General features: G+C 47.1%; 1 non-coding gene across 1 annotated transcript; it reads left to right on the top strand.

The window, feature by feature from the left end:
- Positions 1 to 24,792: 24,792 nt before the first annotated feature.
- LOC119948612 lies at positions 24,793 to 24,930 on the top strand. The gene has a single exon (XR_005456996.1). It is a non-coding gene; the product is annotated as a small nucleolar RNA SNORA7 (small nucleolar RNA).
- The last annotated feature ends 260 nt before the right edge of the window (positions 24,931 to 25,190 follow it).

The raw sequence follows: 25,190 nt of genomic DNA, 5'->3' as shown, positions 1-25,190 counted from the left end.
GACCCGGATTGTGTCCAATCTGATTATCTTGTATCTACCCTGGTGCTTAGTACGGTGCCTGGCATATAGTAAGCACTTAACAAAGACCATTAAAACAAAACAAAGCAAAAACCAGGAGCAGGGAGATGTAGCGATGAGTGTGTTGTGTGTTTTGTAGGGGTGAGTGGTGGGGTTGGGGACTGATTTTTTCATCCCTCGACACAAAACAGAAAGTTCTGACAATGAATACGTCTCACCGTTCCCGTGGCCTATTTTTTTTCTGTCTCATTTCTTTTTTTCAACTCTGCTTGTCTCTAAAAACTAACACCCAACGCATAACCCTGGAAATCACCACCATGTGTTAGTTGTGGGGGAAACACCTCCAGGGATCCACCTCTGAGCTGCAGAGATTGATTGCAGCAGACCAAGCTGAAATGGGGACATCCCTGCCCCCCGATACCCTCCCAAACCCCTTTGTACCTTTTTGAATGCCCTCTCCTTTTTCCTAGGCACATTAAAAAGCCACAGCAAAGTCAGAGGCTATTAGTAGGTAGCACTGACCAGGCTCTCCTGGCTAAGAAATCCATCAGGCTTCTCAAACAATGATACATGAATAAAACGACAAAAAAAAACCCAAAAAAACACGAGGTCCTTGGACATTTTGTTCAGTTGCTAAGAAGCCTTAGGAGGGGCCTGCACAGGAACTGTCCATGTGGGCAGCTAAAATCTGTGTCTTAGAGAAATTAAAAGCATGTGAGATGGGGATGTGATTTGCATCGAAGGACTTTGGTCGGCTTACGGGTTCTTCTGGACAAACTCTCAGTTCTTCCTTCCAGAGAATAAGGGGTTAAACTATGATCTGACATTGGTGCCACCTCTGCCTGCCAGTCATATGATGCAATCTAATGATAACTGTGATATTAGCTAAGCGCTTACTAGTTGCCAAGCACTGTACTAAGTCCTGGAACAGATACAGGATCATCGGGTCCCGTATGGGCCTCACATTCTAAGTAGAAAGGAGCACAGGTATTGAATCCTCATTTTGCGGTTGAGGGAACAGAGGCACAGAGAAGTGAAGTGACTTGCCCAAGGTCACGGGGTTAGGATCAGGGTTAGGGTCTGCACCGAGATAGACGAGATCAAGGTACAGTAAGTAAGGAAGTATTAGAGGGGTGAAGTTCGCGGGCTGGGTTATATGTAGGAGGAAATCAGTGTGATAAGGAAGGAGTGAGATGGTTGAGAATTTAAAGCCAGTGGCAAGGAGTTTCTGCTTGTTGTGAAGGTGGTTGGGCAACCACTGGAGGTTCTTGAGAAGGAAAATGTTAAGTGAAAGTTATTTTTAGAAAAATGATCCACGTCGTAGATTGAGGTAAGGACTTGGGCAGGGAGAGACAGGAGGCAGGGACGTCGGTGAGGAGACACACAATCTAAGTAGGAGGTAACCGAGGCACAGAGAAGTTAAGTGACTTGTAGGTATATAGCTATAGATAAATATAAGATCCCATATACAATTAGTAATAGTCACCGGAGTTTAATAACATTCACTGCATTTTCATCGGGTCCAGAGGACTGTGCTAAATGCTTTACTAATACTAAGCGCTATACTAAGCATTATTCCAATGACCAATTTTTCAGAGTTTAAAAAAATCATCAGACCACATTTAGAAAGATTTTTTTAGAATGATTCATTTCGTTCAAAACATAAAGCTATTTCAAGAGAAGCTGGCTTTCTCATTATAAATCTGATCAGACATGAGTTGGAAGAGTGTAGCAATTCCTAATTGCAAATATGAAAATCAATTCAATTTGCATATTTGAAATTCCAGATTCTCTCCTATCATGTCTCTGAAACCAACCCGATACACTTTCTCTACTAAGTCCTTTGTATTCCTCACCCCCAGAATTGATAAAGTGCTTACCTGGGAGAGAGCAAAAGGAGTGAAAGATTAAGCCCTTATCCTTGAGAGGCTTACAATCTGATTGTGGCTGGAGGTGGGGGGGGGCGGTGTCTGTGTGTTTTTGGGGGGCAGGTCTTTTGTGCTACAAACTAGATAGGAAAACCCCACAAATAGCCAGTTCTGTAAATGTACAGGCAAATTTCAATTGTCATTTCCCCACAGACAGTTTTAAAACCTTTTTGAACTTAAACAATATTATTCAGCATAGAACGCAATAATAATGATGGTATTTGTTAAGTGCTTACTATGTGCAAAGCACTGTTCTAAGCGCTGGCGGAATACAAGGTGATCAGGTTGTCCCACGTGGGGCTCACAATTTTAATCACCATTTTACAGATGAGGCAACTGAGGCACAAAGAAGCTAAGTGACTTGTCCAAAGTCACACAGCTGACAAGTGGTGGAGTCAGGATTAGCACCCATGACCTCTGACTCCCAAGCCCACTGCAAATGTTCGAATGCATGAATCAATCAATCAATCAACTGTATTTATTGAGCGCTTACTGTGTGCAGAGCACTATACTAAGCACTTGGAAAGTACAAGTTGGCAACATATAGAGACGGTCCCTACCCAACAGTGGGCTCACAGTCTAGAAGGGGGAGACAGAGAACAGAACAAAACATATTAACAAAATAAAATAAATAGAAGAGATATGTACAAGTAAAATAAATAAAGTAATAAATACGTACAAACATACATATATACAGGTGCTGTGGGGAAGGGAAGGAGGTAAGGCGGGGGGGATGAAGGGGGGGAGGGGTAGAGGAAGGAGGGGGCTCAGTCTGGGAAGACCTCCTGGAGGAGGTGAGCTCTCAGTAGGGCCTTGAAGGGAGGAAGAGAGCTAGCTTGGCGGATGTGGGGAGGGAGGGTATTCCAGGCCAGAGGGATGACGTGGGCCAGGGGTCAACGGTGGAACAGGCGAGAACAAGGCACGGTGAGGAGATTAGCGGCAGAGGTGCGGAGGGTGCGGGCTGGCTGTAGAAGGAGAGAAGGAAGGTGAGATAGGAGGGGGGCGAGGTGATAGAGAGCCTTGAAGCCGAGGGTGAGGAGTTTCTGCCTGCCTGAATGCTCATTGCACACTGACTTCTTTTGAGAAAAAGCACAGTGGATTTCCCCATCCTTATCAGGGAAGCAGCATGGCTCAGTGGAAAGAGCATGGGCTTGGGAGTCAGAGGTCATGGGTTCAAATCCCAGCTCTGCCAATTGTCAGCTGTGTGACTTTGGGAAAGTCACTTAACTTCTCTGTGCCTCAGTTACCTCGTCTGTAAAATGGGGACTAAGACTGTGAGCCCCACGTGGGACAACCTGATCACCTTGTATCCTCCCCAGCGCTTAGTACAGTGCTTTGCACATAGTAAGCACTTAACAAATACCATTATTATTATTATCTGTTTCTGCTTTGAGCGTTGCTCTAATTTCAAATACCCCTCAAAGCTTGTTACTTCTCAGTAGAGCTCTTCCCTGTTTGTTTTTTTATGGCATTTGTTAAGCGCTTACTATGTGTCAAACACTGTTCTAAATGCTGGGCTATATACAAGTGAATTAGGTTGGACAGAGTCCTTGTCCAGCATGGGGCTCACAGTCTATGTAGGAGGAAAAGCAGGAGAAGTGAGGCACAGAGAAGCAAAATGACTTACCCAAGGTCACCAGCAACCAATTGGACAAGTCAGGATCAGAACCCAGGACCTCTGACTCCCAGATCAGTCCCATGATCTTACCACTAGGCCATGCTGCTTCTCCAGAATGAGTCAATTTTACTGAAAAGACAAGGCATTCCTTTGGATAAGCTGGGGTGGTCAAAATTGGATTGATTGCAACGGGTTTTTGGTGTCGGTTTTGGCTTTTTTTATATTTGTTAAGCCCTTACTATGTGTCAGGCACTATATTAAGCGTGGCAGTAGATACAAGCTAATCAGGTTGGACACAGTCCCTGTCCCATATAGGGCTCAGAGTCTTAGTCCCCATTTTACGGATGAGGTAACCGAGGCCCAGAGAAGTGAAGTGATTTGCCCAAGGTAACAGAGCAGACAAGCAGCTGAGTCAGGATTAGAACCCAGGTCTTTTTGACTCCAAGGCCCATGTTCTATCCGCTAAGCCACACACACTGCTTCCTCAGGGTTAAGGGGTTACAGTCTCCAATCAGCAAAAGATGTTCCCTTTGGGGGAAAGACAGCCAAAGTTTTTTTTCCTCTAATCACCCAGCTGGCTGCCAAAAGTCATCAAGACAACCAGCTATAAACATGTGTGGTGAACTCAAGATGTTGAAGGCGGGAAAAGGGCATTTGAGTGTTTCCTTCATCAAAAGATCCTTTCCCAAGGATTTACCCCAAGAGTGGTGAGAGAGGAGAACAGAGGGAAAGCAGGGCGGGGGCCAAGAAGGGAAATAGGAGATTGGATTTGCATGGAAAATCTTAGACACTCTGAGCTGCTCCAGGCAAGATGATGAGGGGTCAGTGCCTGCTGCTGCATAGACTGCAGTCACACCTGAGACAAAACAAGTTGGTGCTGAACTTTTCATTCAATTCATTCAATCGTATTTATTGAGCATTTACTGTGTGCTGAGCACTGCACTAAGTGCTTGGGAGAGTACAATACAACAATGAACAGACACATTCCCTGCCCACAATGAGTTTACAGTAGAGGGGGGAAGGAAGAAACAAGGCCTAGTGGATAAAGCACTGTCTGGGAGCCAGAGGACCCGCGTTCTAAACCCGGCTCTGCCACCTGCCTGCTGTGTGACCTTGGGCAAGTCACCTTGCTTCTCTGTGCCTCGGTTGTCTCAACTGGAAAATGGGGATTCAATACCTGTCAGCCAGTCGGTCAACCCTATTTGAGTGCTTACTGTGTGCAGAGCATTGTACTAAGCACTTAGAAGAGTACAATATAACAACAAACAGGCACATTCCCTGCCCACAATGCACGTACCTGTTCTTCCTCCTACTTAGACTGGGAGCCCTATGTGGAATAGGGACTGAATAAAAATAATAATAATAATAATGATAATAATGGTATTTGTTAAGCTCCTATTATGTGCCAAGCACTGTACTAAGCACTGGGGTGGATACGAGCTAGTCAGGTTGGACACAGTCACTGTCCCACATGGAGCTGACAGTCTAAATCCCCATTTTACAGATGATGTAACTGAGGCCCAGAGAAGTGAAGTGCCTTGCCCAAAGTCATATGGCAGACAAGTGGCAGAGCTGACATTAGAACCCAGGTCCTCCTGACTCCCAGGCCCAGGATCTCTCCACTAGGCCACAATGCTTCACATGCGAGGGTTCTAATCCCAGTTCCGCCACTTTTCAGCTGTGTGACTTTGGGCAAGTCACTTCACTTCTCTGTGCCTCAGTTACCTCATCTGTAAAATGGTGATGAAGACTGTGAGCCCCACTTGGGACAACCCAATTACCTTGCATCTACCCTGGCACTTAGAACAGTGCTTGGAACAGAGCGACCCCCGGCTCTTCACGTCTCCATCATCATCGTCACCGCCGGCAGTATCTACTGAGCGCCCCTGGTGTGCCGAACGTGGGGTACAGGACGGCCGAGTCAGAAGATCCAGTCCCCGTCATTCATTCAGTGGTATTTTATTGAGCCACTAAATAAATAAATAAACTTATTTATTTCTAGACTGTGAGCCCGCTGTTGGGTAGGGACCGTCTTGTACATATCTATTCTATTTATTTTATTTTGTTAATATGTTTGGTTTTGTTCTGTCTCCCCCTTCTAGACTGTGAGCCCACTGTTGGGTAGGGACTGTCTCTATATGTTGCCAACTTGTACTTCCCAAGCGCTTAGCACTGTGCTCTGCACACAGTAAGCGCTCAATAAATACGACTGATTGATTGATTGCTTGGTACATAGTAAGCGCTTAACAGATACCATCATTATCATTATTATTATATGACCTAGCAGGAGCCTGTTCACAGCAGACCAGCCTATCACACAGATAACAGGAGATGGGTAGCTCTCCCTGAACAGAAATTTGGGGAGAATGAGGAGACCAAGGTTGAAGGGGACAGAGACAAACACTCCAAATGGCAAACACATAAGCTCATCAACAGGCAGTCGTTCCGTGAACCTAGTGGAGAATGAAGTGTCTGCCGTGAATATTTTCCTTCAGACTGTAAGTTCATCGTGGGCAGGAAACACGTCTACCAACTCTGTTGTATTGTCCTCTCCCAAGCGCTTAGAACAGTGCTCTGCACATGTTAAGCACTCAATAAATACCATTGATGGATTTGATTGAAGGATGGATTCAGTTACTCTTACTGAGTGGATAGTAACTCTTTGCCGGTAATATCATCTTTGAAAAAGAGGGGCAGCCATGTAAGAGAAAATGTATGATGATAATAATAATGATGATGATGGTATTTGTTAAGTGCTTACTTGTGCCAGGCACTGTACTAAGCGCTGAAGTGGATATGAGCAAATCAAGTTGAACACTGTCCCTCCCTATCCCATGTAGGGCTCACAGTCTCAATCCCCATTTTACAGATGAGGTAACTGAGGCAGAGAGAAGTGAAGTGACTTGCCCAACGTCACACAGCAGACAAGTGGCATAGCTGGGATTAGAACTCATGACCTTCTGACTCCTAGGCCTGTGCATGGCATTATCCACTATGCCATGCTGCTTCTTTAATGTATAATTTAAATGTGTGTGTGTGTGTGTGTTTACGAGTCTGTGCTCAGCATTTTGCCAGATCAGAGTAAGAGAAGGGAGAATCTTGCAACCAGGTTGGCTAGAGACCCCCAAGGAAGAAAATCCAGTCCATCCTATCGAGAGTCATGTAGCCACTTCATTGCAAACACCAAGTTGTCTTTGAGCACAGGCAGAAGAGTGAAACTCAACATTCCATTTTCCTCTTTCTTCTTACTGTTTTCGCTTGAACTGTTGGGCTTTGTACCCTGCTGGAGGTGCAGACATGCTAGCAGGAGAGATGAGGCATGACAGCTATTACAAATGCAGGTTTCAGAGCCAAAACCTACACATCATCGAGCGCTTACTGTGTCTAGGGCACTGTACTAAGCAGTTGGGAGCGTATGCTCAGAGCTGGTAGTCACGTTTCCTGCCCACGAGGAGCTTACAGTCTAGAGGGGGAGACTGACATGAATATAAATGAATTAAATTATGGATCTGTACATAAGTACACCTAATGTTCTGGGCCCTATTAAATCTCTCCCCTTAAGCCACCTAGAGAATTTTCTCAGTTACATGGAGTCTTTGGTTCTTCAAAGAGCACAAGGAAAATATCTGAAAAACTGCGGGTTCTGGAATTGGAAGGAGCTCGCCCACTTGCCCCCACCCTCACTTCCCCAATACACACACACACACACACACACACACACACACACACACACACACACACACACACACACACGCCCCCCCCCCCCCCCCCCCCCCCCCCCCCAGTGTCTAAGGACAAGAGAAGCAGCGTGGTCTAGTGGAAAGAGCCCCAGCCTGGAAGTCAGAGGACCTGGGTTCTAATCCCAGCTCTGTCAATTTCCTGCTTATGTGACCTTGGCCCAGTCGCTTCACTTCTCCTTGCCTCAGTTTCCTCAGCTGTAAAATGGTCATTCAATCCCTGGTCTCCCTCCTGCTTAGACTCTGAGCCCCGTGAGGGACTAGGTCTGACCTGATTAACTTGTATCTACCCCAGCTCTTAGAACGGCATTTGACACATAGTAAGTGCTTAACAAATTCCAAGAGTCCATTTGTTTGGAATACTCTTGCTACTCAGTTGCCACCAAGATCCAGGCACCGCCTTGTAGAGTCATTCCGAAAGACCTTCCCCAGAATCACCCTCTGAGCTCTCCCCATCAACCAGATCAGCTCTCCTCTTCTGGCCTCACTCCAGCTCGCTCTCTTCATTCACCCAAGCAGAAGGACCTGGGTTCTAATTCCGGCTCCTCCACTTGCCTGCTGTGTGATCTTGGGCAAGTCGCCTCACTTCTCTGTGCCTCAGTTCCTTCATCTGGAAAATGGGGATTAAGACTGTGAGCCCCATGTGGGACAGGGACTGCATCCAACCTGATTAGCTTGCATCTCCTCCAGGGCTTAGTATAGTGTCTGGCACATAGCTAGCATTTAACAAATACTGTAAAAAAAACCTCTCTCCCAATGCTCTAACCACCATCCCCTTGACCACGCTCTTCCTCCAGCTTGAAACTCCTTCCCTTCTGTAATCCTCCCAATCAATCAATCATTCACATTTTAGTGCTTACTGCATGCAGAGCAATCGATCAATCGCTGGTATTGAGTGAATGCTTACTGTGTGCAGAGCAGTGGACTGAGCCCTTGGGAAAATACAACCTAGCAGAGTGGATAGACATATTCCTTGCCCACAAGGAGCTTATGGTCTAGAGTGCTTAGTACAGCGCTCTGCACACAGTAAGCACTCAATAAATATGATTGAATGAATAGAGGGGGAGACAGACACATTAAAATAAATTACAGCTACGTACACAATGCTGACACTGAGGGTACAAATCCAAGAGTAGCTTTAGAGCCCCTCTAAAATCATACTTCAGCTGGTCCCTGGGAGGACTGCTCTAATTTGCCCTACTCTTGCCCACTCCAACGTGTAATGTATGACGTGTAAGCTCGTTGTGGGCAGGGAATGTGTCTGTTTATTGTTGTACTGTACTCTCCCAAGAGCTTACTACAGTGCTCTGCACCCAGTAAGCACTCAATAAATATGATATCGAATGAAATACAGATTCAGGCCATTTGTAGGTTGAGATTTCCACCTGCCCTTTCCTAGTTTTTCATCCTTCCTCCACAAGCCAGTCCTTGACCCTGAGAAAAGGACTCCAAAGAAACCAGGGCAATGAGAGCTGGTCACTGGCTCATAAAGCACACTAACCGCATCAAGAACTTAGTACAGAAAATGGACAGAAAGCCTCTGAGGTTTGGGACTTCTGGAAAAACAAATGCAAGACAAGAAACCACATCTGAAGCTTCTGTTGGTCCCAAAGTTTCATTTTTTGATATCGTTCATGGGAGCTGGCAAAGCGTGCTGATTTACCTCTTTGGAAATGATTTTAAGACTGTTTTGCGATTCTATCATGTTGAAGAATTAGCAGAATAACAGATTTAACGTTTAAAAAAATTAGGATGATGGGGTTTTTTTCCATTAGCTACTCCAACATCAGAAATGACTCTGCATTCAAGATTTATGAGGGCCAGGGCCCATTGTAAGTTAGGCTAAAGTATTTTCAAACAATCGTGAAACTATTGTACTTTTCAAAAAATCGAGTATGTTTCTGTTTAAAATTTTGTAAACCTCTCCCAAACCGTGTCCCCTTTAAAGAGAAATATTTTGTTGCCATAGTAATACTTTTCCTCCAGTAGTTCTTTCTTTTCAGGTTCATTGCTAACCACCAACTATGGAGTCATTAAACCAACAGCATTAGCAATGGAACAACCCATTTAGCCACCCATGGCATCTCTCTTCTCCCATCACTGCTGCCTGTGGCATATTCTTTAGCCTTTTACCCAGTTTTAAATGGGTGAAGAAATGAACCCCGTCCCACCCACCCCACCCACCCCTGCCCGACAACCCCCTGCCAGAAAGTCCCCATTGTTTGTTTAATCCCATTAGAGAGAAAACTTTTGGGGGGCCATTCTGCCCTTGCTGGGCAATTACCCCCTCGGTTCTAATGATCTCTCTTTCAGTCACTGCCTTCAGCATTTTCCACTTTGGAGCCACCCGCTGGATCTACAAGAAGGACACTCTCATTTGAGCAGAAAGGATGACAGCTGGATATTTCAAACAGTTGCTCTGTCAGGAGCTAAAATGGGGAAACTGTAGGCAGGCCGGACAGAAGAAACTCTAAGGTCAGTGGAGGAAAACTTCAGAAAATACATCAGAGCAGCAGGCTGATCAATCAGTTAATCGATGGCATTTATTGAATGCTTACTGTGTGCAGAGCACTGTACTGAGGGTTTGAGAGAGTGCAAATGAGGAAGTAGACGTGATTCCTCTCTTCAAGACTGTGAGCTCCTTGTGAGCAGGGGACGTATCTATCAACTCTGTTGTCCACTCAGTACAGTGCTCTGCACACAGTAAGAGCTCAGTAAACACCATCAATTGATTGATTCAAGGAGCTTCTGGTCTACTGTATGCAGAGCAGTGTAGGGAGCACTTGGGGGAGTACAATTAGTAGACACGATACCTCCCTTCATGTAGCTTACCATCTAGCAGGGGAAGACCATTGTGGGGCACCAATAGGTCAGGCTGGGGCCCAGCAATCAGAAACAGGGTGACTGTCTTAGCATGAAAGCTTTAAGAAGATCATAATACCGAAACGGAGAAATGAAAATGATGCCAGGCACCATGGGTAGTGCAGGTAACCGTGCAGCCAGGTGAGCTAGAGTTTCCCTGGATACTCTTTCTGAGAGGCACTCAATCAATCAATCGTATTTATTGAGCGCTTACTGTGTGCAGAGCACTGTACTAAGCGCTTGGGAAGTACAAGTTGGCAACATATAGAGACAGTCCCTACCCAACAGAAGGCACTCGGCAGGAATGACAACACATTTTCTTCGTTTGAACTACAGTGTAGAAGAGAGTGTTGGTTAAGAGACACACTCTCCCATAATGAACAATCAATGGATGGTATTTATTGTCTGCTTACTGTAGGCAGAGCTCTGTACTAAGCAGTTGGAAAAGCACAGAAAACAGCGTAGCTTAATGGAAAGAGCACGGGCTTGGGAGTCTGAGGTCGTGGGTTCTAATCCCAGCTCTGCCGCTTGTCAGCTGTGTGACTTTGGGCAAGTCACTTAACTTCTCTGTGCCTCAGTTACCTCATCTGAAAAATGGGGATTAAGACTGTGAGCCCCACGTGGGACGACTTGATTACCTTGTATCTACTCCAGCGCTTAGAACAGTGCTTGGCACATAATAAGCGCTTAACAAATACCATCATTATTATTATGATGATCCTTGTCCACAAGGAACTTACAGTCTAGAGGGGGAGACAGACATTAAAATTAATTACAGATAGGTGAATTGACAGAGTGGCAGGATATGGGTATGTGACACCATCACAAGCATCATCTTTAATATTTGTGGTGGGCTGCTCACTCCTCTCCCCAGGTATCTCTGCTCCCTGACCCCCTTAACAAGTCCACCCTACTCCAGCACATAATAGTTTGTATCTGCTCTCTGTGACATTATCTGCCAATTTTATTATTGCCATAGCATGTTAATTGTTTAACTACCCCCTGTGATGCCCTCACCTATTTATATCATTGCTACTGTTTTATCGCTTCTGTATCTCAATTGTTAACCTCCCGTTGTACTGTCACTCACCCTGCTGACCTCACCATGAACTTTCAATTCCCTTGCTCCCAACTGCCATTCTCATTCCTCACATTCCCCTTCCCCTCCCCCACCCAGCTTTTTCCCTCCCTCTCCCCTACCAAGGATCCCTCTGTACCAGCGCCGATGCTCCACTCCTCCCTCCCAGCCCCCTCCCTCCCCTTCTCCCCGCCCCCACCCCATCCCAGTTCTCCTTTCCCATCGCCACCCCCCTTCCCACTCTCCCCGCCTAGGCCCCGGCCAACTCATCCCAATGCAAACCCTCCCCACCCCTCGCACCCTTCCCCCTCCCTCCTCTCCCTCGACAGCTACTGCCAAGTGTGGCCTCTGGAACCCCTGCTCCGTTTTAAGTAAGATCCCTTTCATCCTGGACCTATTCCTTTCCAGCGCTCTACTCCTCCTCGCCCTAACTGAAACATGGTTGTCTCCGGACGACACGGTCTCTTCTGCTGCTCTCGCCAGTGGAGGCCTCTTCTTCTCCCACTCCCCCAGACTCACCGGAAAAGTAGGAGGTGTCGGTTGCCTTCTCGCCCCCCCCCCCCCCCCAATGTCGCTTTCGCACTATCCCTCCTCCCCCTTCCCTTTCCTTCCTTTGAAGCCCACATTATTCGCCTCTACCACCCCCTCCAGATTCTTGTACCCATCATCTACCAACCCCACCCGGCCCCACCTCCAACTTCTTTAACGATTTTAACCCCTTCCTCACCTTCCTTCTCTCCTTTTCCATGCCCACTCTGATCCTCAGAGATTTCAACATCCACATGGATATCCCTGATGACTCCTCTGCTGCCCGCCTTCTATCTCTCCTCGACGCTGCCAACCTCTTGCTCCACGCCACCTTACCCACTCACCAACTTGGTCATACCCTCGACCTCATCATCTCCTACCGCTGCACTGTGTCCACTCTCACCAACTCTGAAATCCCTCTCTCTGATCATAATCTTCTCACTTGCCTCCTCACTCACACTACTTTCCCCTGTAAATCCATATTACTCCCTCACAGAGATCTCTGCTCTCTTGACCCCATCTATCTTTCTGAGCACCTCACACCCCACCTCGCCTCCCTCTGCTCTCTACCCAGTCTTGATGATCAGATTACTGCTCTCAACTCTACCCTTTCTACTCAGCTAGACTCACTCGCTCACCTTTCCCTTGGCCGCTCTCGTACCACTAACCCACAGCCCTGGATCACTGCCACTGTCCGCCTCATTCGCTCTTATGCTCGAGCTGCCAAACGCTGCTGGCGAAAGTCTAAACACCATGCCAACCTCGTTCACTTCAAGTTTATCCTTTCCTGCCTTAACTCAGCCCTTTCCATTGCCAGACAAAACTATTTCTCCTCCCTTATTGACACCCATGCCCATCATCCCCACCACCTCTTCCGTACATTCAACTCCCTTCTCAGGCCCCCAGTTCCTCCCCCTCCTCCTTCCCTCACCCCCAACGATCTGGCCTCCTACTTCATTAACAAAATTAAATCCATCAGGTCCGACCTCCCCAAAGTCACTCCCCCACCTTCTCCAACCCCCCGGCTCTCAACACTCTCTGCTACTCTCCCATCCTTCCCAGCAGTATCCTCAGAGGAGCTCTCCTCCCTCCTCTCAAGTGCTACTCCGGCCACCTGTGCTTCTGACCCCATTCCCTCTCATCTCATGAAATCTCTCGCTCCACCCCTTCTCCCCTCCTTAACTTCCATCTTCAACCGCTCACTCTCCACTGGTTCCTTCCCCTCTGCCTTCAAACATGCCCATGTCTCTCCCAACCTAAAAAAAACCCTCTCTTGACCCCACCTCACCTTCTAGTTATTGCCCCATATCCCTCCTACCATTCCTTTCCAAACTCCTTGAACGAGTTGTCTACACGCGCTGCCTCGAATTCCTCAACACCAACTCTCTCCTCGACCCCCTCCAGTCTGGCTTCCGTCCCCTTCATTCCACGGAAACTGCGCTCTCAAAGGTCACCAATGACCTCCTGCTTGCCAAATCCAACGGCTCATACTCTGTCCTAATCCTCCTCGACCTCTCAGCTGCCTTTGACACTGTGGACCACCCCCTTCTCCTCAACACGTTATCTGACCTTGGCTTCACAGACTCCGTCCTCTCCTGGTTCTCCTCTTATCTCTCCGGTCGTTCTTTCTCAGTCTCTTTTGCAGGCTCCTCCTCCCCCTCCCATCCTCTTACTGTGGGAGTTCCCCAAGGTTCAGTGCTTGGTCCCCTTCTGTTCTCAATCTACACTCACTCCCTTGGTGACCTCATTCGCTCCCACGGCTTCAACTATCACCTCTACGCTGATGACACCCAGATCTACATCTCTGCCCCTGCTCTCTCCCCCTCCCTCCAGGCTCGCATCTCCTCCTGCCTTCAGGACATCTCCATCTGGATGTCCGCCCGCCACCTAAAGCTCAACATGTCGAAGACTGAGCTCCTTGTCTTCCCTCCCAAACCTTGTCCTCTCCCTGACTTTCCCATCTCTGTTGACGGCACTACCATCCTTCCCGTCTCACAAGCCCGCAACCTTGGTGTCATCCTCGACTCCGCTCTCTCATTCACCCCTCACATCCAAGCCGTCACCAAAACCTGCCGGTCTCAGCTCCGCAACATTGCCAAGATCCGCCCTTTCCTCTCCATCCAAACCGCTACCCTGCTAATTCAAGCTCTCATCCTATCCCGTCTGGACTACTGCACTAGCCTTCTCTCTGATCTCCCATCCTCGTGTCTCTCTCCACTTCAATCCATACTTCATGCTGCTGCCCGGATTATCTTTGTCCAGAAACGCTCTGGACATATCACTCCCCTCCTCAAAAACCTCCAATGGCTACCGATCAATCTGCGCATCAGGCAGAAACTCCTCACCCTGGGCTTCAAGGCTCTCCATCACCTCGCCCCCTCCTACCTCACCTCCCTTCTCTCCTTCTACTGCCCAGCCCGCACCCTCCGCTCCTCCACCACTAATCTCCTCACTGTACCTCGCTCTCGCCTGTCCCGCCATCGACCCCCGGCCCACGTCATCCCCCGGGCCTGGAATGCCCTCCCTCTGCCCATCCGCCAACCTAGCTCTCTTCCTCCCTTCAAGGCCCTGCTGAGAGCTCACCTCCTCCAGGAGGCCTTCCCAGATTGAGCCCCTTCTTTCCTCTCCCCCTCGTCCCCCTCTCCATCCCCCCGCCTTACCGCCTTCCCCTCCCCACAGCACCTGTATATATGTATATATGGTTGTACATATTTATTACTCTGTTTATTTATTTATTTATTTATTTTACTTGTACATTTCTATCCTACTTATTTTATTTTGTTGGTATGTTTGGTTCTGTTCTCTGTCTCCCCCTTTTAGACTGTGAGCCCACTATCGGGTAGGGACTGTCTCTATGTGATGCCAATTTGTACTTCCCAAGCGCTTAGTACAGTGCTCTGCACATAGTAAGCGCTCAATAAATACGATTGATTGATTGATTGATTGATTGATTGATTGATCTACACTCACTCCCTTGGTGACCTCATTCGGTCCCACGGCTTCAACTATCATCTCTACACTGATGACACCCAGAACTACATCTCTGCCCCTGCTCTCTCCCCCTCCCTCCAGGCTCGCATCTCCTCCTGCCTTCAGGACATCTCCATCTGGATGTCTGCCCACCACCTAAAACTCAACATGTCCAAGACTGAACTCCTTGTCTTCCCTCCCAAACCCTGCCCTCTCCCTGACTTTCCCATCACTGTTGACGACACTACCATCCTTCCCGTCTCACAAGCCTGCAACCTTTGTGTCATCCTCGACTCCGCTCTCTCATTCACCCCTCACATCCAAGACGTCACCAAAACCTGCAGGTCTCAGCTCCGCAACATTGCCAAGATCCACCCTTTCCTCTCCATCCAAACCGCTACCCTGGCTTGTTCAAGCTCTCATCCTATCCCGTCTGGACTACTGCATCAGCCTTCTCTCTGATCTCCCATCCTCGTGTCTCTCCCCACTTCAATCCATACTTCATGCTGCTGCCCCGATTGTCTTTGTCCAGAAACGCTCTGGGCATGTTACTCCCCTCCTCAAAAATCTCCAGTGGCTACCAATCAATCTGCGCATCAGGCAGAAACTCCTCATCCTTGGCTTCAAGGCTTTCCATCACCTCGGTCCCTTCTACCTCACCTCCCTTCTCTCCTTCTACAGCCCAGCTCGCACCCTCCGCTCCTCTGCCGCTAATCTCCTCACCGTGCCTCGTTCTCGCCTGTCCCGCCATTGACCCCCGGCCCACGTCATCCCCCTGGCCTGGAGTGCCCTCCCTCTGCCCATCCGCCAAGCTAGCTCTCTTCCTCCCTTCAAGGCCCTACTGAGAGCTCACCTCCTCCAGGAGGCCTTCCCAGACTGAGCCCCATCTTTTCTCTCCCCCTCGTCCCCCTCTCCATCCCCCCATCTTACCTCCTTCCCTTCCCCACACACCTGTATATATGTATATATGTTTGTACATATTTATTACTCTATTTATTCATTTATTTAACTTGTACATATCTATTCTATTTATTTTATTTTGTTAATATGTTTGGTTTTGTTCTCTGTCTCCCCCTTCTAGACTGTGAGCCCACTGTTGGGTAGGGACTGTCTCTATATGTTGCCAACTTGTACTTCCCAAGCACTTAGTACAGTGCTCTGCACACAGTAAGCGCTCAATAAATACGATTGATTGATTGATTGATTGATTGATTTGTTAAGCATTTACTATGTTCCCAGCACTATACTAAGCACTAGGGTAGATGTGAGATAATCAGGTCGCACATGGGGCTCCCAGTTTAAGTAGGAGGGATAACAGGTATTGACTCCCCCATTTGCAGTTGTGGAAACTGAGGCCCAGAGCAGTGAAGTGACTTGCCGAAGGTCACACAGCAGATAAGTGGCGGAGCCGCGATTAGAACCCAGGGCTCCTGGCTCTCAGGCCCATGCTTTATCCACTCAGCTGCACTGCATCTTTGAAGTAAAAGAACACCTCACGGTCTCCCTCTCTATGAGTATAATATGTATACTCATGCATATGTACATATAAATATATATAGTTGTCTATTTTACAAGAGAAACAGTGTGGCCTAGTGGGTGGATAGATCACGGGCCCGGGAGTCAGAGGGCCTCGGTTCTAATTCCAGCTCTGCCACTTTTCTGCTGTGTGACCTTGGGCGAATCACTTCACTTCTCTGGCCTCACCTGTAAAATGGGGATTAAGACTGCGAGCCCCATGTGGGACATGGACTGTGTCATCATCAATCATATTTATTGAGCGCTTACTATGTGTAGAGCATACTATGTACAGTAACAGCATAATAATAATAATTATCATTATTACAGTCCCAATAATAATAATAATTATTATTACGGTATTTGTTAAGCACCTACTAGGTGCTAGGCACTGTACTAAGCGTTGAGGTGGATACAAGCAATCCACTGTGGAGCTCATAGTCTCAATCCCCCTTTTACAGATGAGGTAACTGAAGCAGAGAGAAGCAAAGTGACTTGCCTAAGGTCACACTGCAGACAAGTGGCTGAGCCGGGATTAGAACCCATGACCTTCTAACTCCCAGGCCCATGCTCTATGCACTAAGCTATGCTGCTTCTCTGAATGAAATGAAACACAGTGAAACACAGTCTCAAACGGTGTGTCATCCAAGTGAACTACTGGGAAGCACCATGTTGTAGTGGAAAGAGCACAAGCCTGAAAGGAAGAAGGCCTGGGTTCTAATCTCGGCTGCTATGTGACCTCAGGTGAGTCACTTCGCTTCACTGTGCCTCAGTGTCCTCAACTGTAAAATTGTGATTCAATACCTGTTCCCTCTACTACACAGACTATGAGCTCCATGGGGGACAGGAACTGTGTCTGACCTGATTAACTTGTATCTACCTCAGCGCTTAGAACAGTGCTGGACACATAATAAGCACTTAACAAATACTATCATTATCATTATTATTATTATTGGGCGGCAGACCGACAAGGCAGGCAAGTAGAAATTGGGAGAGGAGTTGTTTTCCTTGAGTAAGTGCTACACAAAGACTATATATGCACCCATTCTAGAAGCTGCCTAGGCAGTGTTGTACAGGCTAACACTCATTCTTCCCAGTTCTTTGGCCAAAACTTCTCGATGGGGAACACAAATCCTTTGCTATCATGAGGCTAGCTGATCTCTGATCTTTTCTGTAGGATCCGTATCTTCTCTTTTCTTTTGCTTTCCCATGGCTCTTGACCACAGTCCTCTCTCCCCCGGCCCCCCAAAATTCATCAAAATGCTCACTTGACCCATTAAATGCATTTTCAGCAGTTCCCACATCACAGCCGGTTGTCGACCTCCCAACGGACACCATCGTGTAGTGAGAGAGGGCCACAGTGTCTCTTCCCAATGCTGAAGGAATTATTGTTTCAATTGCAATTGCTCTTTCCCAATATTTTCTCCTGAGCACGAGTCTCTCCGAGCATTATTTATGGGAATCATTTTTCCAGGAACGCTCCAACCCTTGTGCAATGCATGCTGGGAACAGCAGCTGATTCGCCATATTTTCTTCACTTAGGTTGGTCTGCCCTAAGGCGCACCTTTCATGCGATTTACAGCCCAGTAATAACCGGGTCACGGGCAGTTTATGAGCCAAGAGGTTCTGAGGGAATGTTCTCTGAGTGCAGGGAGGGAACTGAGGGCAGAGAGACAAGAGGGCCGAATTCTGCTCCTGCGTCTTGTGGAACTGCTTCACTCTCTTCATATCTCTTTCAGGGTCCCCTTTCCCCAGACACCCTGCTAGAAAACGGCAGGCTCCCCATTTGTAGTGGCCGTCCGAGGCCTGGAGATCGAATCGGGAAGCAAAATCAGTCGTGACAGAAATGTAATTGGGAACGGCGGGCCACACTTCTCGTACAGAGACACTCCTCTGTGTTTTCAAGGAGCTGGGGAGAGGAGGCACTGAGTGCCAACGCAGAGAAGGCTCTGCCATCTGGAAAGCCAGCTAGCTGAATAAAGTGAAACAGTAGGCTAGCTGGGAATTCTATTAAGGAAGAGGTAGCATTTCTGCTCCCTGGTTCCTCTCTGCACTGTATTAGTGGCTCTTGATTTAGCAAATTTAACAATCCCGCTGTCCCTCCCGACACCTCAGATTTGCTGAGGCGGAATCTGACTCAAAAACAAACGTGTGACCCAGTAGGGCAGCTTATGGTTCGTGGAAACAGCTCGTCAGCACCAGAGATGGCAAGGAAATAACTCCTGGCCCCTGGCTCCATGTTCAGGCTGGCAAATCAGTCAACCTCCACCTCATCTATCTCGCCACTGATCTCTGGCCCATGTCCTGCCTCTGGCCTGGAATGCCCTCCCTTCTCACATCGAACACACGTTGACTCTCCCCAGATACAAAGCCCTAGTGAAGGCACATCTCCTCCAAGAGGCCTTCCCTGACTAAGCCCTGCTTTCTTTTTCTCCCACTCCCTTCTATGTCACCTTGTCTTGCTTGCTTTATTCATCCCTCTCTCCCAGCCCCATAGCACTTATGTCCATATCTGTAATTTTATTTATTCACATTAATATCCGTCTCCCCCTCTAGGCTGTAAGCTCATTGTGGGCAGGAAATATGTGTTATATTGTCATAGTGTACTTTCCCAAGTGCTTAGTACAGTGCTCTGCACACAGTAAGCACTCAATAAATATGATTGACTGACTGACTGACTTTCCCCCAAACTTTGCTCACCAATCAATCAATTATATTTACTGAGTGCTTACTGTACTATGAGCTTGGGAGAGGATAATACAACAGAGATGGTAGACACGTCCCTTGCCAAATAACCATCTCCAAGACGTGTGAGGGCTGTGATCGGTCATGTCTTTTGTGACTCCATTTGAGATCTCCTCTGATATCCCACCTCCTCCAGGAGGCTTTCCCTGATTAATATTTCTTTTCCCAGGTCAGATCCTCCAGCATTTCCTTGCCACCTCTGCCTTTATGCATTCACGACCGCCCCTAGAACTTCTTTCATTCATTCATTCAACTGTATTTATTGAGCGCTTACTGTGTGCAAAGCACAGTACTAAGCACCTGGGAGAGAACAATACAACAGACACATTCCCTGCCCTCAATGAGCTCACAGTCTAAAGGGGGAGACAGACCTTAATATACATAAATTAATTAATTAATTAAAAATATATATGTATGTTGCTGTGGGGCTGGGAGGGAGGATGAATGAAGGGAACAAGTCAGGGTGATGGAGAAGGAAGTGGGAGAAGGGAAGAGGAGGGTTTAGTCAGGGAAGGCTTCTTGGAGGAGCTGTGCCTCTGTACCTATAGACTTGCCCACTCTGGATACTCTTTCTGAGAGGCACACCAGTGGAAAGAGCATGGATCATAGGTCTTTATTTATTTATCTATCTATTTATTTATATTGATGTCTGTCTCCCCCTCTAGACTGTGAGCTTGTTGTGGGCAGGAATGTGTCTGTTGTTCTATTGTACTCCCCCAAGTGCTTAGTACAGTGCTTTGCACACAGTAAGTGCTCAATTAATACAGCTGAATGAATGGCTGACTGACTGAATGAATGAATAGAACTCAGTTCCAATCCCAGCTCCACCCCAGGCCTGCTGTGTGACGTGGGGCAAGCCGCTTAACTCTCTGGGCCTCAATTCACTAATGAGCATAAGAAACCAGTTATCCCTCATTCTTGAACTGTCACCCCCATGTCTCCAACCTCATTATTACTGTATCTACTCCAGTGCTTAACCCATGTTAAGTGTGTAACAGATCATGATAATTATGATTTAAAAGCATACCCACTCGCATATCCGTTTTTCCATTCTCCTTTTCTTCCTATCTGCAATTACTATAAGCGCTTAGTACAGTGCTTTGCACACATGAGAGCTAAACCAATAATAATAATGATGGTATTTGTTAAGCACTTACTATGTGCTGAGCACCGTGATAAACCCTGGGGTAGATACAAGGTAAAGAGTTTGCCCCACGTGGGGCTCACAGTCTTAATCCCCATTTTACAGATGAGGCAACTTAGGCACAGAGACATTAAGTGACTTGCCCAATGTCACACAGCTGATAAGTGGCAAAGTCGGGATTAGAACCCACGACGTGTAACTCCCAAGCACTTGCTCTTTCCACTAAGCCACGCTGCTTATTGCTCATTGTCCATTATATAACAATAATAATGATAATGGTATTTGCTAAGCACTTACTATGTGCCAGGCACTGTATTGAGCACTGGGGTGGATACAAGCAAATTGGCTTGGGTATAGTCCCTGTCCCACATCAGGCTCACAGTTTCAATGCCCATTTTACAGATGAGGTAATGGAGGCCCAGAGAAGTGAAGTGACTTGCCCAAGGTCACACAGCAGACAAATGGAGGACCTAGGATTAGAACCCATGACCTCCTGACTCCTCAGCCTGTGCTGTCTCCACTATGCTGTGCTGCTTCTCATTAATTTGACTAATTTAACTGATTTGAGTCTTTTCTGGGAAGCAGAATGACTCAGCAGAACACTGCACTAGACATTCAGGGAATATTTAATGGCAGAAAAATCCTTGAGGAGTTTACAATCTGAGCCTTTAGTGCCTGCCTCTCTGTTATAATGATGGGGGCCCCCTCACCCACCATGGAAAGGTTGCAGATATTGTTTGAATGTACGTGGTTCTGTTGCCATATCTGGTATGGGCCTTAGACCCTGCAGCCCACTGGCTGGGTCCAGGAACCAAACCAAATAAGGAGGTAGACTCCGACCAGCTCTGTACCAAATCTGCACCAATCCAGTCCCCACTATTTTCAAATCTACCAATCACTGTGATCAGCAACAGCGGTATATAAGCCCGCTGTATTGGGCACTTGGGGCCTTTTCCCTTAAGGAAATGAGCATGCTGGGTGCGTTACCCCCTATTTGGTCTTTGGGGCCTTTTCCCTTAAGGAAATGAGCCCGCCAGGTGTGTTACCCCCTATTCGGTCTTCGGCCTTACCAATAAAACTTTATTAAAACTTTCGGCAGTCACATGCTGTCTGACTAATTCTTTAGTCTCCCAGCGACTTGGTGGCCATCCGGAACAACCGCCGCCATCAATTTTGCATCAGTTCTGTTCTATTGTACTCCCCAAGCTTTTAGTACAGTGTTCTGCACATAATAAGTGCTCAATGAATATGATTGATTGATTGATTCTCCCTAATAGGACCCATCTCCCCCCCATCCCGATTTTTCTCAAACATTATTCCAAATACTGCTCTGTGAATCAGGAAACCTTGGTCCTAATCCTAGCTCTGCAAATAGGAGAAAGGTTTCTGACCAAAGAACCACCTAGGACATTCCATGAGGGAGACAGGTTCAGGCTAAGACGGGGGGCAAAGATCTTAGCAGGAACACGATTAGCAAATCCAAAAGCTGATCAGAGCCCCTTTTTCCTGCTAGTATTGCCACAGTCAGCAGGAAGTAACCTGGGAAGTAATAATAATGATAATTCTGGTGTTTGTTAAGCACTTACTATGTGCCAGGCACTGTACTAAGCACTGGGGTGGATCCAAGCAATTGCATTGGAAACAGTCCCTGTCCCACATGGGGCTCAGAGTCTCGATCTCCATTTGACAGCTGAGGAACTGAGGCACGGAGAAGTGAAGTGAGTTGCCCGAGGTCACACAGCAGTCACATGGAGAAGAAGGAAAGTTGTCTTGCATCTGTCAGTTCCCCCATTAGAGGGCCAGCTCCTTGGGGACAGGGGCCCTGTACTCTCCAAAGCACTTAGTACAGTGCTCGGCATAGGAAGGTACCCAACCAATACTATTGATTGATGGGCAAGTGGTCTTCTCCAATTCCCCAATACAATGGAGTTGGGTGTGTAAATTGTCCTTGGACTAAGAGAAAAACCTACTCACATGTCAGTGCATGTGAGTAAATAAATAAAGTCTGTTAATTGTTGTATTGTACTATCCCTGGTGCTTAGTACAGTGCTCTGCACACAGTAAGCACTTAATAAATACGATTGACTGATTGAATGACAGGCTAGCACTGGTAGAAAAAGCCTCCCTATTGAGGAATAATGAGCTATTACCACCCCAGCTGCCCAGAATTTCCCTCTTCCCTCAGGCAGAGGTGGAAGGAAAATATTCAAGAGCCTCCCACTGAGCTAGCGCATATTCAAAATCTCTGTCTTGCTAAGTAGGCCAGAGATGTGCTGGTTATTCAAAAAGTTGAAAGAGCCCAGTGAGAAAAATAATTCTTCCACACTGTTTGGGGCAGTTCATCAAAAACACCTCAAGTGTTTTCTGCACAAAAACTTGAGAAAGTCTCACAACACTTCCCTATGAGGTAGGTAACTGTGGGAAGCAGAGTGGTCTTGTGGATAGAACAGGGGCCTGGGAGACAGGAGAACCTGGGTTCTACTACTGCCTCCACCACTATTACTCTTACAATACGGGCAGAGAACCAGTAGCAGCAAGTGTATAATCTTGACTGTTGTCCAAGATTATCCCTGGGTGTTGGGAAATGAGCTGTTCTGCCAGAAAAGATGATGAAGCCCAGGATTCATTCATTCATTCATTCAATCGTATTTATTGAGCACTTACTGTGTGCAGAGCACTGTACTAAGCGCTTGGGAAGTACAAGTTGGCAACATATAGAGACAGTCCCTACCCAACAGTGGGCTCACAGTCTAGAAATAACCATTCATTTCAAGTCCCAGGACTTGGGACAGTTACAGAGGAAAAAAATAAATAAAAAATATCGTCCGTCACATCAAAGAGGTTACACGCTAATCGGGGACACAGGCAAACAAGACGGACATCCAGTTAGATAAGCGCATTGATGAAAAACTACATACAAGTCATAGCTAAACTCATCAATAGATAGTACTTAGTGAACACCCTGTGTGCAGAGCACTATACTCTTTTTTTCAAATGGTATTTATTAAGAATTTACTATGTGACCAGCACTGTTCTAAGTGCTGGGGAAGCAGCGTGGCTTAGTGGAAAGAGCATGGGCTTGGGAGTCAGAGGTTGTGGGTTCTAATCCAGCTCCGCCACTTGCCAGCTGTATGACTTGGGGCAAGTCACTTAATGTCTCTGTGCCTCAGTTACCTCATCTGTAAAATGGAGATTAAGACTGTAAGCCCCACATGGGACAACCTGATAACCTTGAATCTATCCTAAGGGCTTAGAAGAGTACTTGGCACATAGTAAGCGCTTAACAAATATCATCATTATTATTACAAGATAATCAGGTTGGACACAGTCCCTGGCCCACATGGGGCTCAGAGTTTTAATCCCCACTTTACAGGTGAGGTAACTGAGGCCCAGAGAAGCAAAGTGACTTGCCCAAGGTCACACAGCACACAGCAAGGTCCCAGCAGAGCTGGGATTAGAAGCCACGGCCTTCTGACTCCCAGGCCTCTGACTTTAGGCAAGTCACTCAACTTCTCTATGCCCTAGTTACCTCATCTATAAAATGGGGATTAAGACTGTGAGCCCCACATGGGACAACCTGATTCCCTTGTATCTACCCCATCACATAGAACAGTGCTTGGCACATAGTAAGTGCTTAACAAATACCATTATCATAATTGTTATTATTATTATATTATCCTCAGAGAAAATAGGGCTGGTCTAACCAACTGGATTTCTCTATTGGTCAGAGGGTTGCTTCAACTATGTCTCTATGCCTTTTCCCATGTGTCCACGTAGGTGGTTTGAGAAGCAGCATGGAGTAGTGGATAGACACAGGCCCGGGAGTCAGAAGGTCATGGGTTCTAATCCAGACTCCATCATTTGTCTGCTGTGTGACCTTGGGCAAGTCACTTCACTTCTCTGGGCCTGAGTTACCTCATCTGTAAAATTGGGAATGAGACTGTGAGCCCCACGTGGGACAGAGATTGGGTCCAATCCAATTTGCTTGCATCCACCCCTGCACTTAGTACAATGCCTGACACATAGTAAGCACTTAACAAATACCACAATTACATTATTATTATGGGGTCGATGTAAGCTAATAGCGGGTTTTCACAAAGCAGACTTGTTTCTAAAAAAAATCCTCTACAAAAGACAACTTCACATTTGTGCTGTTTGCCCCACGTGGATGACAATGACATTTTGGGCCCTCTATGTCATAAATGATGTTATTCCTGGGTCAGAAAAGTGGTCCTTCCAGCCCAGGATTCTGCCTCTATGGCAACAGGATGCTTGGTGAAACTGGATGACTGTTGGCCTTCTGGATCTCCAGACCAAGGGTTAGGGTTGTCCCTACATTTCCTTCTAGCAACCCGTTGTGGACCTCTCATCCATGATTTTTCCCAAGTCCCCCTGAACCTGGCTGATTCTTTCATCCTGTGATAATGAATACAGGATGAAAGGATCAGCGGGTTCAAAGGGCATTCTAATCCAACTCCATCACTGGCGTTCTGTGTGACCTAGAAAAACCCATTCAACTTTCTGGGTTTCCGGTTCCTCCTCTGTAAAATACGAATAAGATACCAGCTCTCCCTACCTCTTAGTTTATGAGCCCCATGTGGGTCGGGGGCTGGGTCTGATCTGATTATCCCATCTTTACCCAAGTGCTTCCCCTCTTGGGATGGCACCTGGAGAGTTTCCAGCTCTCTACCAGTCTTGGCTATGGGCGGGAAAATCAAGCAGAGACATACCCATCCCATTCCTAGCTTGGGCAGTGGCTAGCGAGTGGAAGGCAATCTGCTATAAGTCAAAAGTCACCTGTGCTGGGCAGCAGTGGCATGGGAGAGAGTCAAGGGTGGAGACTCGAATTTATTGGGTGGAAGAAGGCGTCGGTAAACCACTTCCAGATTTTTCCCAAGAAAACTCTATGGAGAAACTACCAGAACAATTGCAGATGGAGGTGGGGCATTCTGGTATAGATGTGTCCATGGAGTCACTATGGGTCAGAAATGACTCGACAGCACAAGACGAGACAAGACCCTAGTGCTTAACCCTGCTCTTCATCCAG

This window comes from Tachyglossus aculeatus, chromosome X4 (genome assembly GCF_015852505.1).
Source record: "Tachyglossus aculeatus isolate mTacAcu1 chromosome X4, mTacAcu1.pri, whole genome shotgun sequence".
NCBI lineage: Eukaryota > Metazoa > Chordata > Mammalia > Monotremata > Tachyglossidae > Tachyglossus > Tachyglossus aculeatus.
This window is presented reverse-complemented; position numbering and strand designations above follow the sequence as displayed.